We start from the raw sequence: 14115 nt of genomic DNA on the forward strand, positions 1-14115 counted from the left end.
AGAGAAACCCATGATTCCCCAATTCTATCAAACCCTAGAAAGCTAATGATTGAACGAAATCAGATCAATGCAGCGATAGAGAAAGTGAAATTGAATTGTGGGTTTGGAAGAGAATTGGGTTTACCGATGGTTTTTTTTAATTGAAAACTAAATGGGTCAGAGTTGACCCAACCCAATCGACTTATTTAACCTGTTAACCCATTAACCTGTTGGATCAAAAATAAACAGTTCATTTGGGTTAATGATTCAACTTGGGTTGGGTCAACCCATGGGTCATGACCCATTTTGACACCCCTATAGTTTGATAATCAAAATTTGGGTCGACGAGCTATTTCTCCACGAGAAGTATTGTATAGCATCAAATGTCTCCCAAAATATGACCTCATTCTATATATCCCCGAATTAAAAGTTCAAAATGTATTTTCCCACAAATTTTGATTTAAACGGTTTATGATGTAAATGCGGTTTATTACTTAGACCAGACCAAAAATAAATCAACAATACATAATTAACCAAACCATAACCCACCCATTTTTTTTTTCTGAATACTTCTTTCCCATTTCATCTTCGTGAAAGGGACATTTTTATAACACATACCTAAAATTGAAATACAACAGAACATTAAAAAATCTGAGAAATAAAGACTAATAATTAAAGACCCACTAAAGTGAAGCATAATGAATTATATCCCAAGCTGAAATGTTAATTTATCTCTGGAAATCAGAAAACCAGTGAGAAAGATAAGATTGACAAGCACTTGATGACAAGATGAAATGTTAATTTTTGCACCGAGAAATGACATCTGTCTCAAATTTCAACGAATTTTGACTCGAACATATGACTCATATACCTCCATTCATATCAATTAAATCACCAAACATGAAACACCTAAAGACAGATATATAATCAGTAGGCTCTTTTAAAACCACCGCTCTATGTTTATGAATTTGAGTTTGACAGCTTTGGTTCTATGGAAGCTTCTTCAAGTAAATTTGTTGCCACATCTCCGATCTCCATTTCGGCAACGTTGTTGACGGAGACAAAGACGAAGATTGCTCTTACGCGTTCGGCGAAAAAAGAGAGGAGCTAGAGCACCTGATTGTATATCTATGAAATCTAGCGAGTCCGATGAGAATGACGGAACGTTGGATTCAAATCGAGGAGAATTATTTTTCTTGGGTATGTGTTATTAATTCATGGTTTAATAGATATAATTGGATTTTAATCAGGTTTTCTATTGGGTTAAAGTGGGGTTTATAAATTTCCGGTTTAGTTTAGGTAAAGTAAACCAGGACAATCAATTTGTATGGGTTTGGAGGTTTTGAATTTAAAGTTTATGGACAAATAAATATTTAACTTTTGTTTAGTAGAGAAATAGGTTTCAAACTTTTAATTCAGAGATATATAAAATGAAATCATAGTTTGGGAGACATTTGATGCTATATGATACTTCTCGTGGGTAAATACGTAGTCAACCCTCAAAATTTCATTATATATTTTAGAAGAGCCGTGAGATTTATGATTGTTCAACAACATAAGTCTAAGCATTAAAAAGGTTTCTCTTTCATAGAAAAAAATATCATAATTATTTCAGATGATTGATTTTAGAATTACTTTCTATTTTATTTTAACACGTGAAAATACGAAAATACCGTACCTTTCAAGAAAAAAAAAGAAAGTTTTTTTTTTTTTGTGAAGCTCCAAGATGACGGTTAGAAGCTTCTATAGTTCTGACATCGACGTTGCTAATTTGTTTCAGGTATGTTTCTTTGATTTGTTTGATTTTTTAGTTTATTTTAAATTTAACAAAAAAAAAGTAGTTGTTTTATGTGTTTCTTTCAAAAGATTTTGGAAAACAAAAGGTTTGGGTAAAAATAAATAATTGCATTTTATTTTTAGATATGAATAATAATATTCAAATCTAAAAATTGCAGATAATTGATTGTGGAATTATTTTTTATTTTAGCACTAGTAAAAATTAATAAATTCTAAAATTATTTTGCTAAAAAAATTCTAAAATCATCAACTATTGAAATTGTAACAATTTCTTAAGATTTCACCTACGAACGTGTAACCAAAAATCATTTTAATAATTATTTTTTAAATATAAGTATGATATAATTTTTATAAATATACATTTATTCAATTATAAATATACATTTATTCAATTATAAATATACATTTATTCAATTATAAATATATTTATAACCATTTGCAAACAATTATTTATAAATTCTATTAGTTTTTGTAGTTCACCTTGTTTACAACTCTTTGATTACATGTCTTAATAATACAATCCATCATTTAGAAATTTTTTAAAAAAGATTTTATTAAGTATTCCAATCTAAAAGTTGAACAGAGTTGATTTTAGAATTATTATTTTTATTTTATAATTGATATCCCTAATTCTACTACAGCTGATTGTTTTGTTTTCATATTTGCTACACCTACACCCAGGAAAAAAAAAGAAACTTGGTATATCAATTCCAAATACATAAATAACATTCCTTACACAAAAATAATATAATTATACAATCCACTTTGGAACATACAGTGGAGGATCCAGTAAGAACTTTAACTGGGGGCACACCACTAAAAAGAACAAAAATCATATTGAACTGGGGGCACTTTTCATGTTTACTCACTAAATTAGGAACAATTTAACCAAACTAACATATATAATTTAAGGAAAATTAAAAAACAGTCGGGGGCACGTGATCCTGTTGCCGCTCACGTACGTCCGCCCCTGCATACAACACGAACTCACTGGGAGAGGGAGAGAGAGAGAGAGAGAGAGAGAGAGAGAGAGAGAGAGAGAGAGAGAGAGAGAGAGAGAGAGAGAGAGAGAGAGAGAGAGAGAGAGAGAGAGAGAGAGAGAGAGAGAGAGAGAGAGAGAGAGAGAGAGAGAGGAGAGGAGAGAGAGAGAGAGAGAGAGAGAGACTTCGCGCGTGTCGTTCACGCGCCGCTGCCGGAAATCGTCGCCGCCGGTAGGCTCCGCCGTCGCCGCCGGTGACCAACACCGGTGGCTCGCCGGCGACTCGGTCAACTCGGCCGAGTCAACCCGGTGAGTCAACTCGGTTGACTCGGTAAACCGGTGGATTGACTGGTTTGACCGGTTTAAATTGATTTCGGTTCGGTTAGGGTAAACCGGTCGGTTTAGTCAAATCGATTTTTGGTCAAAGATTGACCGGGTTGACTTTGACCAGCAGGTTGACTTTTTCGCAAACCTTGACTAGTTCCGTTTTCGACCGTTCGAAAGGCGTTCTCTGACTCAGAATTTCGATCTGATTTCAGATATGGAGTCTATTTGAGCAGCTAGAGTTCATAGACAACACTTTTCTATTGCTAAGGTGAGGGTCTATTCCCGAACTTCTCGTACACGGCTTAGGACCTCGAATAAATATAATTTATTTCTAATGTGTTCCGTCTGTGTGAAATCGAGTCTGTCATTGCTTGTTTATTTTTAGGTTCTTTGCATAAACCGGAACTAGGGGGTTAGAGGATTCAACACTGATTGTTTCACTTAATGTAAATTCTTAGCTAGGATTGTTTTTGTTTGGAGACGGATACAGAGACGGACTTCTGTATGCCGGATTGTATGGAGGTTACGGCCAACTTTAGTCGACCGGTTGAGCTGTAGCCTGGAAGTGTCGATAAATCGTCTACGGGCGTGTGTTACCGAGCACTTTTTCGGTGTGTGTATGAACCGAGCACCTTTTCGGTAGTGTTTTTGGCCTATTAGTGGGCGGCGAGTGTGCACCTCGCTAGGACCATTGTTTGTTGTTTGGGTACTTTAGGTACTGTGTTTGACATGCATTATAATTAAATTATATTTATTCGGAGTGCTATGTCCGGGTCCATGGACTTCGGGGTGGCATCTCATACCTCACTGAGCGATTCCCCTGTCGCTCACCACTCACTCTTCCCCTTTTCAGGTGAGACAAACAAGTATGTGATATTTGGACGTACTTGGTGCTACTGGACTTTTCTTTCGTATTTTATTTGGGCATGGGTGAGAGTTGTCGGGTTTATGGGCTTTTATATTACGGGATATTGTTAGTGGCCCGTCGTCCTTAGTGTCAGGGAGACGGGTGTCACATTGTTGTATGATGACGCGTCGGGGGTGACACGCTGTCCTCCATATAGGAGGTGACGGGTTTTCACAATTTGGTATCAGAGCGGGTTCCATCCCGGTTCCGTCCCGGGATGGCGGTCAGGGGATTCGGTTTTCATCGGTTTTCAACGTTCTTTTTGTTTTAAAAAAAAATATATATTTATTTATATATTTGGAAAAATTCTTTTAGCACCATTCTGTCCAGTAATTACTAACTCAAATGTCTCTTTCTATGACGATGAGTAAAATCATCGTCATTCGTCCTTCGACTAACAAGGTTCTCGACAGATGTTCAGCAGTTGCGTGAAGTCCAAGTTCGTCAGTTTTCTCGGGAGTTATCAGTTTCTTCGGTCATGATTACGAGGCTATCCAGGAGTGGATATGTGACGTTTCTGCCACCAGCCCACTTCAAGCAATTGTTCCACGAGTTTTGTTACTGGAGATTATGTGGTGTGTGGTATGAGCCATTGGTTGGCATGTGTTGTTGTGTGTACGAGTATATTGACTATTTTGGAGATATATTTGTTTTGTGAACTTGTGGAGATCGCTTTTGAATTGGGGTGCAGCAGCTTGCGTTGTGCGGGTATTGGAGTTACACTTTGGTATGTTTACCAATTTTGGCAGTGTTGATCGTTTCAGAGATGTGTCGGTTTGGACAACTGACATAGGACATTGGGAGCTATTTATATCCATCGCAGTGTACCAGTTATGCTTGGAGGGCCGATTTGTTCGGATATTCATCAGAGATGGAGCTACGTTTTTACGATGTTATCCTTGGGATGGATTGACTGTCACGGCATCAAGTAGTGTTGGATTACCTGAGGGCAAGAGTTTCGATTGCTGGAGCAGATGGAAGTTGTTAGTGCATGCATGCTACATACTGAGGAGTTATGGGATACAAGGACATAGAGATTTTTGACTACCATCTCGATGGTTAAGGCTGATGGACAACATGAGCTGCAGGATCTTCCGGTTATTGCAGAGTATGAGGATATATTTGTGACCTTTGGAACGGTCACCACATGACACGTGAGAAACTCTTGCGATTTGTTTGGAGCAAACAGCACCAGTTTCACAAGTTTTATACCGATTAGCACCAACAGAGATGACAAAGCTGAAAGAGCATGTTGAAGATTCATCAGACAAGGGTTTTATCAGACCGGGTACTTTACCGTGGGGAATATCATCATTGTTGTTGTAAAGAAGAAAGGTGGGAGTTTCAATTTTGTATCGACTACAAAGGTCTGAACAAAGTGACCATTAAAGATAAGTATCGCTTCCGCGCGTTGATGAATTATTGGATTATTTATAGGAAGTTTATAGTTCTTGAAGGTTGACATGGCATCAGAACACCATCAGATTACTATATTTGAAGAGTATCTACTGAATGTGAATTTTTGTATACATTATGGATATTATGGGACGCAGTGATACCATTTGGCTCGACAAAGGCACTGTTGCATTCATGAAGATATGAATGACGTTTTTGTGAACATTTGGATAGGTGTGCGATTGTATTCATCGATGACATCCTGATTTATTTTGGAGTAGAAAGGAGATTTGTGAGCATTTCGCGGATTGCGTTGGATAAGCCTGGAGAGCATCAGTTGTTCGCTAAGTTGAGGAAGTGTAGCTTCTGGCAGAGGAATGTTGTATTTTTGGATAACATGGTTTTGGAAGCAGAATTTTGATGGATTCAAAGAAGATTAATACCGTTTCGGGAAGGTCGAAACCTAAGAGCGCTACAAAGATCTGCCGTTCTTTTTGGGTTAATAGTGTCTACTGGAAGTTCATCAAGGGTTTCACCGGTATAGTAATGTTAAAGACGCGGTCTACATGTAAAGACGTTAAGTGTGGTTGGATAGATTTTTGTTCGAGGAGTTTCACTGAATTGAAGCACAACTAATGAAGATACCAGTTTTGGGTTCTACTGAGGCTGAGGCTTACTGTGATGTGTCAGATACTGGATTGGATTTAAATTAAGGTATGAGGATTAAGTCATTCATATGCATCACGCCAGAGAGGCTGTAGTGGTATTTGCGTTATAGTTTTGGAAATCATAATTGTACGGGAAGGAAGTTCAGATTCTCTGGGATTATTAGAATGTGAAATTTATCTTCATTTATTAAAAACTTGTACTTGGATAGTGTAGTTGGATTGAGTTTGTAGCAGACTATAGTTTGGATATCGCATACTATATGGTAAGGACAACCAGGTGATAAATGCCTTGGGTAGGCGTATGAGCTGTATCTCAGGAACCAAGAAGGTTCATGAGTTGGAGATTTGCTAGTCTCAGGTTGGGTGCCATTACTATCAATGGAGAGACAGATGTCCTTGGGACTTTGGAGCAGGCAGTTTTGCTATGGAGGATACACAAGCACAAGTTAGCATTCTGGATTGGTTGAACAGATCGAGATTGAGAGTATTGGATATCATACAGTTCTGAGCAGGATATACTTGTACCGAAACCGAGTTTGTGTGTTGGACGATAAGTTGTTAAGAAAAGGAATCATACAACAAACATATCACTCGTTTTTCTCTACCCATCGGGAAGACCAAAGGGTACAAAGATATGAAGAGTTAACTATAATTGGTGTAGTATGAAGATGTTTGTAACTACATTACGTCGCGGTGCCAGACATGTTATATGGCAATGGCAGAGGATCAGTTATCTATTATGTTATTTTTGAGCTTGTTTTTGCCGGAGTGGAAATGAGGCATGGTGATTATGGACATTGTTATTGGATTTTAAATCACCATATGTGGAAAGGATGCCACATGGGTAGTCATGGATAGACTTACCAAGTCAGCCCATTTCCTAAGTAATTAAGAAGATAATCAGGGCTAATCAATTGGAGCAGACCTACATTATTGAGTTTGGGAAGTTTCATGGATGTCAACATTGTATCGGATTGGGAATCGAAGTTCACATCTACATTTCAGAGAGCCTTTCGGAAGGCACTTGGGACAAAGATCATATGGGTACATCTTATCACCCGTTGACATATTGTCAGTCAGAGAGGACTACTCAGAACTTAAAGGATATGTTCAGAGATTGTGTGGGATGGAATTTTGGAAAGCATCTACCCATACCAGAGTTTGCCTACATCGACAGCTATCTTTTGAGTATTAAAAAATTATTATATGAGAGTTATTTATGGTAGACCTTATAGTATACCACTTTGTTGGACCAAAGTGGGGGAGCAATATGAGTTAGAACTATTAATAGTTCAAGAGACAGTAGAGCAAAAGACATGCTCAAGGATTGGCTTTCGGAAGCCCATGACGTCAAAAGATTTATGCAGCTAAGCGCCGTAAGGATTTGGAGCTACATATGGGCACCTAATATACCTGAAATTAAGGACATTTCAAGAGGGGCCTAAGACTCAGAAGATAAAGGAGCTTAAACCGAGACACATGGAATTGTATCCTGCACTGGAGTGGATTGGATTAGTTGCTTGCAGTTACTTTATCAGCAGTATATCAGCCTTCTAGGACTTGGTTCATATGACAGCATTGCAAAAGTTGAGAAGGCGCTATAATTATTTTGCAGTAGACGTCAAGTGAGTTCATAAAGATTTTATGGACCTTATCATCTATTGAAGATTTTGGATCATCAAGAGAAAACAGTTCCGGGAATGTCGACCGTGTTTGTCAGAGTTCGTTGAGAGGGAGATAAGACTCAGGAGGAGACCTGAAAGGCCGAGCGAGGATTAGTATTCGAGGTTTTGTTATGCTGACATTGTGTATGTCAGCTTATGACTTGAATTCGGGGACGAATTCCTTGTAAGTGGGGGAGAATTGTAATGACCCCAACCCCAAGGTATCTCCAAAGACCAACTTGTTTTTTTTTTAAAAAGAAAGAAAGAGAGAGAGAGAGAGAGAGAGAGAGAGAGAGAGAGAGAGAGAGAGAGAGAGAGAGAGAGAGAGAGAGAGAGAGAGAGAGAGATAGAGAGAGAGAGAGAGAGAGAGAGAGAAGAGGAAGGGAGAAAGCTTACCTGAGTTGCCACCGGAGCCACCGCGCCTCGAGACCACGTTGAGCTCGTCACCACCGTTCGCTGCAGAGAATCGCCGGATTTCGCCATGCTGTTAAGCTTAGTTTCGTCCGTTTAGTAATTCGCCGATAACTCTTTAACCGTTGCGAATCTTGTGCATCCAAGACCATCATCGTGTTCCCCTTGATGAGACGAAGCCGTAACCGCCGACCGCGCCTCAATCGGAGTCCGGACAAAGCCGTACGCGCCCCCGCAAGTTTCGTCGACTTCGCGCGTGTCGTTCACGCGCCGCTGCCGGAAATTGTCGCCGCCGCCTTCGCCGCCGGTAAGCTCCGCCTTCGCCGCCGGTAAGCTCCGCCATCGCCGCCGGTGACCGACACCGGTGACTCGCCGGCGACGCGGTCAACTCGGCCGAGTCAACCCGGTGAGTCAACTCGGTTGACTCGGTAAACCGGTGGATTGACTGGTTTGACCGGTTTAAATTGATTTCGGTTCGGTTAGGGTAAACCGGTCGGTTTAGTCAAATCGATTTCTGGTCAAAGCTTGACCGGGTTGACTTTGACCAGCAGGTTGACTTTTCCGCAAACCTTGACCAGTTCCGTTTTCGACCGTTCGAAAGGCGTTCTCTGACTCAGAATTTAGATCTGATTTCAGATATGGAGTCTATTTGAGCAGCTAGAGTTCATAGACAACACTTTTCTATTGCTAAGGTGAGGGTCTATTCCCGAACTTCTTGTACACGGCTTAGGACCTCGAATAAATATAATTTATTTCTAATGTGTTCCGTCTGTGTGAAATCGAGTCTGTCATTGCTTGTTTAGTTTTAGGTTCTTTGCATAAACCGGAACTAGGGGGTTAGAGGATTCAACACTGATTGTTTCACTTAATGTAAATTCTTAGCTAGGATTGTTTTTGTTTGGAGACGGATACAGAGACGGACTTTTGTATGCCGGATTGTATGGAGGTTACGGCCAACTTTAGTCGACCGGTTGAGCTGTATCCTGGAAGTGTCAATAAATCGTCTACGGGCGTGTGTTACCGAGCACTTTTTCGGTGTGTGTATGAACCGAGCACCTTTTCGGTAGTGTTTTTGGCCTATTAGTAGACGGCGAGTGTGCACCTCGCTAGGACCATTGTTTGTTGTTTGGGTACTTTAGGTACTGTGTTTGACATGCATTATAATTAAATTATATTTATTCGGAGTGCTATGTCCGGGTCCATGGACTTCGGGGTGGCATCCCATACCTCACTGAGCGATTCCCCTGTCGCTCACCCCTCACTCTTTCCCTTTTCAGGTGAGACAAACAAGTATGTGATATTTGGACGGACTTGGTGCTACTGGACTTTTCTTTCGGATTTTATTTGGGCATGGGTGAGAGTTTTCGGGTTTATGGGCTTTTATATTACGGGATATTGTTGGTGACCCGTCGTCCTTAGTGTCAGGGAGACGGGTGTCACATTGTTGTATGATGACGCATCGGGGGTGACACGCTGTCCTCCATATAGGAGGTGACGGGTGTCACAATATTGTTTGTAAATCTTAAGCAATAATTGGATGGCCACGCAAAGAATTACCCATAAAGGTTTATACTTTCTCAGATTAATTTAATAAATTAAAATATAGAAATTGTTAAGAAATAACTTATAATTTATAGTATCGAGAAATTTAAATAAGAGTAGAATTTGATACCCGTAGGAAGCAAATAACACTAGTATAAGGGAGAGAGTTTATTATAAGGAAGAAGAAAAAGATGTAATGGTTCTTTGATTATAAACTCTTGTTCTTGTTTATGGTGTACAAAAGAGTGAGATGAGTGATGGTATTTATAGTGAACAACAATACATAAAATAACAAAGATGATGCTTAATTTGGTAAATGAGTGGGTGATCATAGTGTTTGATGAGTAGATGATCATAGTGCTTGAGTTGGTAAAGGAGTGGATGATCATAGTGCTTGAGTTTGGTAAAGAAGTGGATGATCATTTCAATGCTTATCTTATAACACTCCCCCTTGATCATCCATCTTGTATTACGTGATGCCTCGTTAAAAACCTAGTCATGGAAAACCCAATGGGAAAAACCGTAGTAAAAGTAAAAAGAGTACAACTACGTAAGCTCCCCCTCGAATGAGTAGTCATAGAACCTTTAGAACAATGATAGATTTTCATCTCTCACATTGTAACATTCTCTTTGGGTGTCTATCTTTTGTATGTTCTTTGTTGCCTCGTTAAAACCTTGTTATGGAAAAACCCAATGGGATAAAAAAAAAAACCATGATAAGGAAAAAGAGTACAACCACACTTACTATCATATTTCTTTCTCTGGAAATAATATATTCAGGATATGCATTCCAATCAACTCTCTTCAGAGAATTAAGCTTAAGAGAATAAACTCTATTCATTTCTATTATGATATCTAGAGCCTTTAGACTTCTTGTCCATAATTCTCTTTTGACTTAGACAATAGTTTATTGGTCTATTTGGATTTCAAACCAAATTTCTTACATATAATCGTATAGAAATTCGTCTCGTACATACGAATTATTCATTTGTAACTATAGAAGTTACTATTATGATTTTCTTTCTTTTCATATGAAATTACATCTTTCAGTAATGAAAAAGATTAATAATTTTCTTAAATAACACTCTTACGTATGGTATTTCAGGACCAAACATATACGAGCGTCTTAAATAAAATACTTTAAGGATCTTTATGATAACATCTCAGTTTTAGATCTCCAGTTTAGAATACATAAAAACAATATAGTATTGTCAAGAGTTTTCTTCCAAAATATAATTTTTCTATAACTCTTCAGAAGTTTTGATTATATTCAAATCATGATTCTATTGATTTATAATCTCTTGATAAATACAAATGGATACATTTGTTAACCTTATAATATTTCATACTAGGGGGGTGTCCGCGCTTCGCGCGGAATATTGTTTTATTATTGCTAAAAGCATGATTTTTTTTTGGATAATGTAATTATGTTATCGTTTTTATTTGTTAAGATCATTATTTGATGTTTTTAGTTTGTTATGTAGTAGGTGATAAGTTAATATATTTTGCGTTTTTTTTTTTGAATAATGTGTTGTTGTGTATATAGTACTTGTTAGTAGTCAAATGAGCCTCTAACGTAAACTAATATTGAATTTCAATAACTTTGCATCTACGCATTTGTTGATTCTAAGATTAACGGTTTCATCGTCAAAATTGTATTATATTTTTTTCATACTTTTGAAAATTATAATTTTTAAGATGTTTTTTGTCCTCTCCCCATATTTTAAACTTGAGCCCTCACCGTCTATGTATTTCGTTACAAATCTGGTGTGCGGTGCTTCTCACCATCACAGGAAAAAGACTCACATTTTTCTCTTGTTCTTCTTGCCTTCTTCACCAATGAGATTATATGGTATTTGTTGCAGAACGGGTTTATGAGTTTTCAGTTGTTCGGTTGCTTCCCACGGCATTATAGGCTGTTCCAGTCAATATTGATTGCTCCTCTTCTTCCTTAGATTTCAGCTGATGTTAGAAACTGCATCTCCTTGGTTGGGTCAGAGTTTATTCGTCTTTGATTTTGTATTCCTCGTCGTTGGCTTACCGTCAATAGTCTCTGCTCCTTTTGGTTTTCAAGATCCAGTTTTTGGTGTTCTGACTTCTAGGCTCTCTTTCATATATAGCTCGAGGACGGCTCCATAGTTTTCTGATTTTGCTCCGTCTCCCTTTCCCTCTCTATTCTTGCATCTCTTTGCAGCTTTCATCGCATCTCTGGTGGCTTTCCCTTTCACCATGTTTGCCAGTCGAGATTTGGATAATGTTTTCGTTCGTGTATGCTATGTGGGCTTGGAAAGTTATTTCTGGTCTCAAGTTTAGTCTCTGATTTTTTGGTGGTTGTCTTCCATTCTCCCTCTCTCAAGTTGTTTCTTTTCTTTCCATGTTTTCCTTGGTATAGGTGTGCGGAGTTAGTCTCTTGGAGCTTTGGTCCCTTATATCCAGAGCTTTGTGGTTTTTCAGGTGCATGCCGTATTGTATGTTCTTTTTTAGTCTGTGAGGTGTTTCTTTCTTTTTAGCTACTGGTTGTGATTCCGGTGTTTTAGGCATATATTTTCCTGCTTTTTGGTGGCTTTGGCCTTTCGATTATTATTCTTCCTTTGACCCGCTTTTTTAGTTTATGTGTTGGTTGTCTAGTTTCTTATTCTTAATTTGATTATCTTATGATACTAATATTGAAATAAATATAATTTGTAAATGAAATAATAAAAATTAGTAAAAATAATAAAATGATGAAAAGTCTTGCTATTTTTAGGTGTGAATAAATTAAATATTTAAAATATATTTATATTATTTTATTTATTTCTTGAATTTTAGAGACCAATAAGTGTGAGAAGGATTAGATAATACACAATTAGAAATTGATGGAGAAAATTGCAATAATTTAAAAGAAAAAGAATTTAAATACAAAAAAAAACATGAGGACACATGTCAACAAACCCCCCTTCCACATGTCATAAGAAGGGAAAAAGCCAACTTTATATATAAAGATATCCCATAAAATAGTTTGTTTCAATTTGATCGAATATGCAGAGTTTCCGGGAACATGATTTTGATATCATCAATCCTTCATTGATTATACTTTCAGGGATTAACATTTTTCAAGTGGATTGTTTCATTCAAGTTCTTCCTTTATTACCAGACTATAAGGAACTTGAAACTAGTTGCATCTACCACATGAAATTATGTCTCTTCACAATTAATTTCTTATTGATCCTTCTTTGTGTGCAACGGTTCATTTACATCTCACTTGTTTTACACCTTTTAGTGTATGGACTACTGGTCCAAATACTTCTCTATTTCACAAGAAGTTTATATCTTTGTCTATTGCATCTTTCTGATTTGGCCAATCATTTCTTTGTGTACACTTTTCAATAGACTTTCTTTCATGATCCTCTTTCTCATTTATTATATCAACTGCTACTTTGCATGTATAATATCATCGACGTCAATTTTCTTATCGGTTCCATTTTGTTTCATACATGACATAACTTATTGAGATCTCTTCATTTGTCTCAGGTACCTGAATTTTCATCAGTCATGTTTAATTTCTCTTCTGGAGATCATACAAAACTATATTGCCTCGTTTTGACCATTATCAATATATGCTCCTTTTCATTTACGAGGATTTATCTTGGGAACCAATCTGTCTACCACGCTGCAGGCGTGACTAGCAGTTTGATATTGTTCTTGTAGAACATTTATTCTTATTGGAGCATTTACAGCTGGTATATGTGACTTGATCACTATATTTATATGGGTCGTGTCTGGCAACTGCTTTAGTAAGTTTTGAAATGAATTATCTTTTGGACTTCTATTTCACATTGTGTTTAGCCCGAGGATCAATGATAATTCATTTCAACTTATTTTCTTTTCCAGCTGTTTATTTTCTCCCCCTTATGTTGGAAGTACTAACTCACTTTTAGAATTCATGTATAGCCTTACTTATATTTTTCGGGATAGCTCTGGATTCTTAAGTGTCAATAGAGATTTATATCCAACATATATTTCCAACCTCATTTGAAAACACATCTTCATTTGAAGCTCTGTGGCGGAGCAACATCCAACATTCTAAGATGAAAATGATTTGTTTCTGATCCTATACCAATGATGGGGAGAACTAGTGAATATTTATTGGCTTGATGCGAACCAGTGTTGCTCAAAATGTTTAGCACTTATCTCAGTGAATGTGCTATAGTCGTTAAAGACTTTAAGAAGTGAATTCACCAATATTATAAAAATGCATAGTGGGTGATCAGTCCACTAACATCTTCGTTATTTATGCCAATATCTTATTTTGGCTGGTGAAAGCCATATTACCCTTTTATCTTATGGGTAAGCAACATATGTCAAATCATTCGGAAGAATCTTCTGGTTCTTATATGACTATGCATATGACCTTTAAGTATATATTCGCATTATTAATGAACCAAAATGGTCTAACTGATTCATGCC

The 14115-nt window shown here is 37.5% G+C and overlaps 1 long non-coding RNA gene across 1 annotated transcript; it reads left to right on the top strand.

Moving 5' to 3' along the window:
- Window positions 1-2926: 2926 nt before the first annotated feature.
- On the top strand, window positions 2927-9767 carry LOC111212561. Its single transcript, XR_002663030.2, has 3 exons — window positions 2927-3350; window positions 8764-8819; window positions 9405-9767. It is a non-coding gene; the product is annotated as an uncharacterized LOC111212561 (long non-coding RNA).
- Window positions 9768-14115: the final 4348 nt, after the last annotated feature.

Source organism: Brassica napus, chromosome C9 (assembly GCF_020379485.1).
Source record: "Brassica napus cultivar Da-Ae chromosome C9, Da-Ae, whole genome shotgun sequence".
Classification (NCBI taxonomy): Eukaryota; Viridiplantae; Streptophyta; class Magnoliopsida; order Brassicales; family Brassicaceae; genus Brassica; species Brassica napus.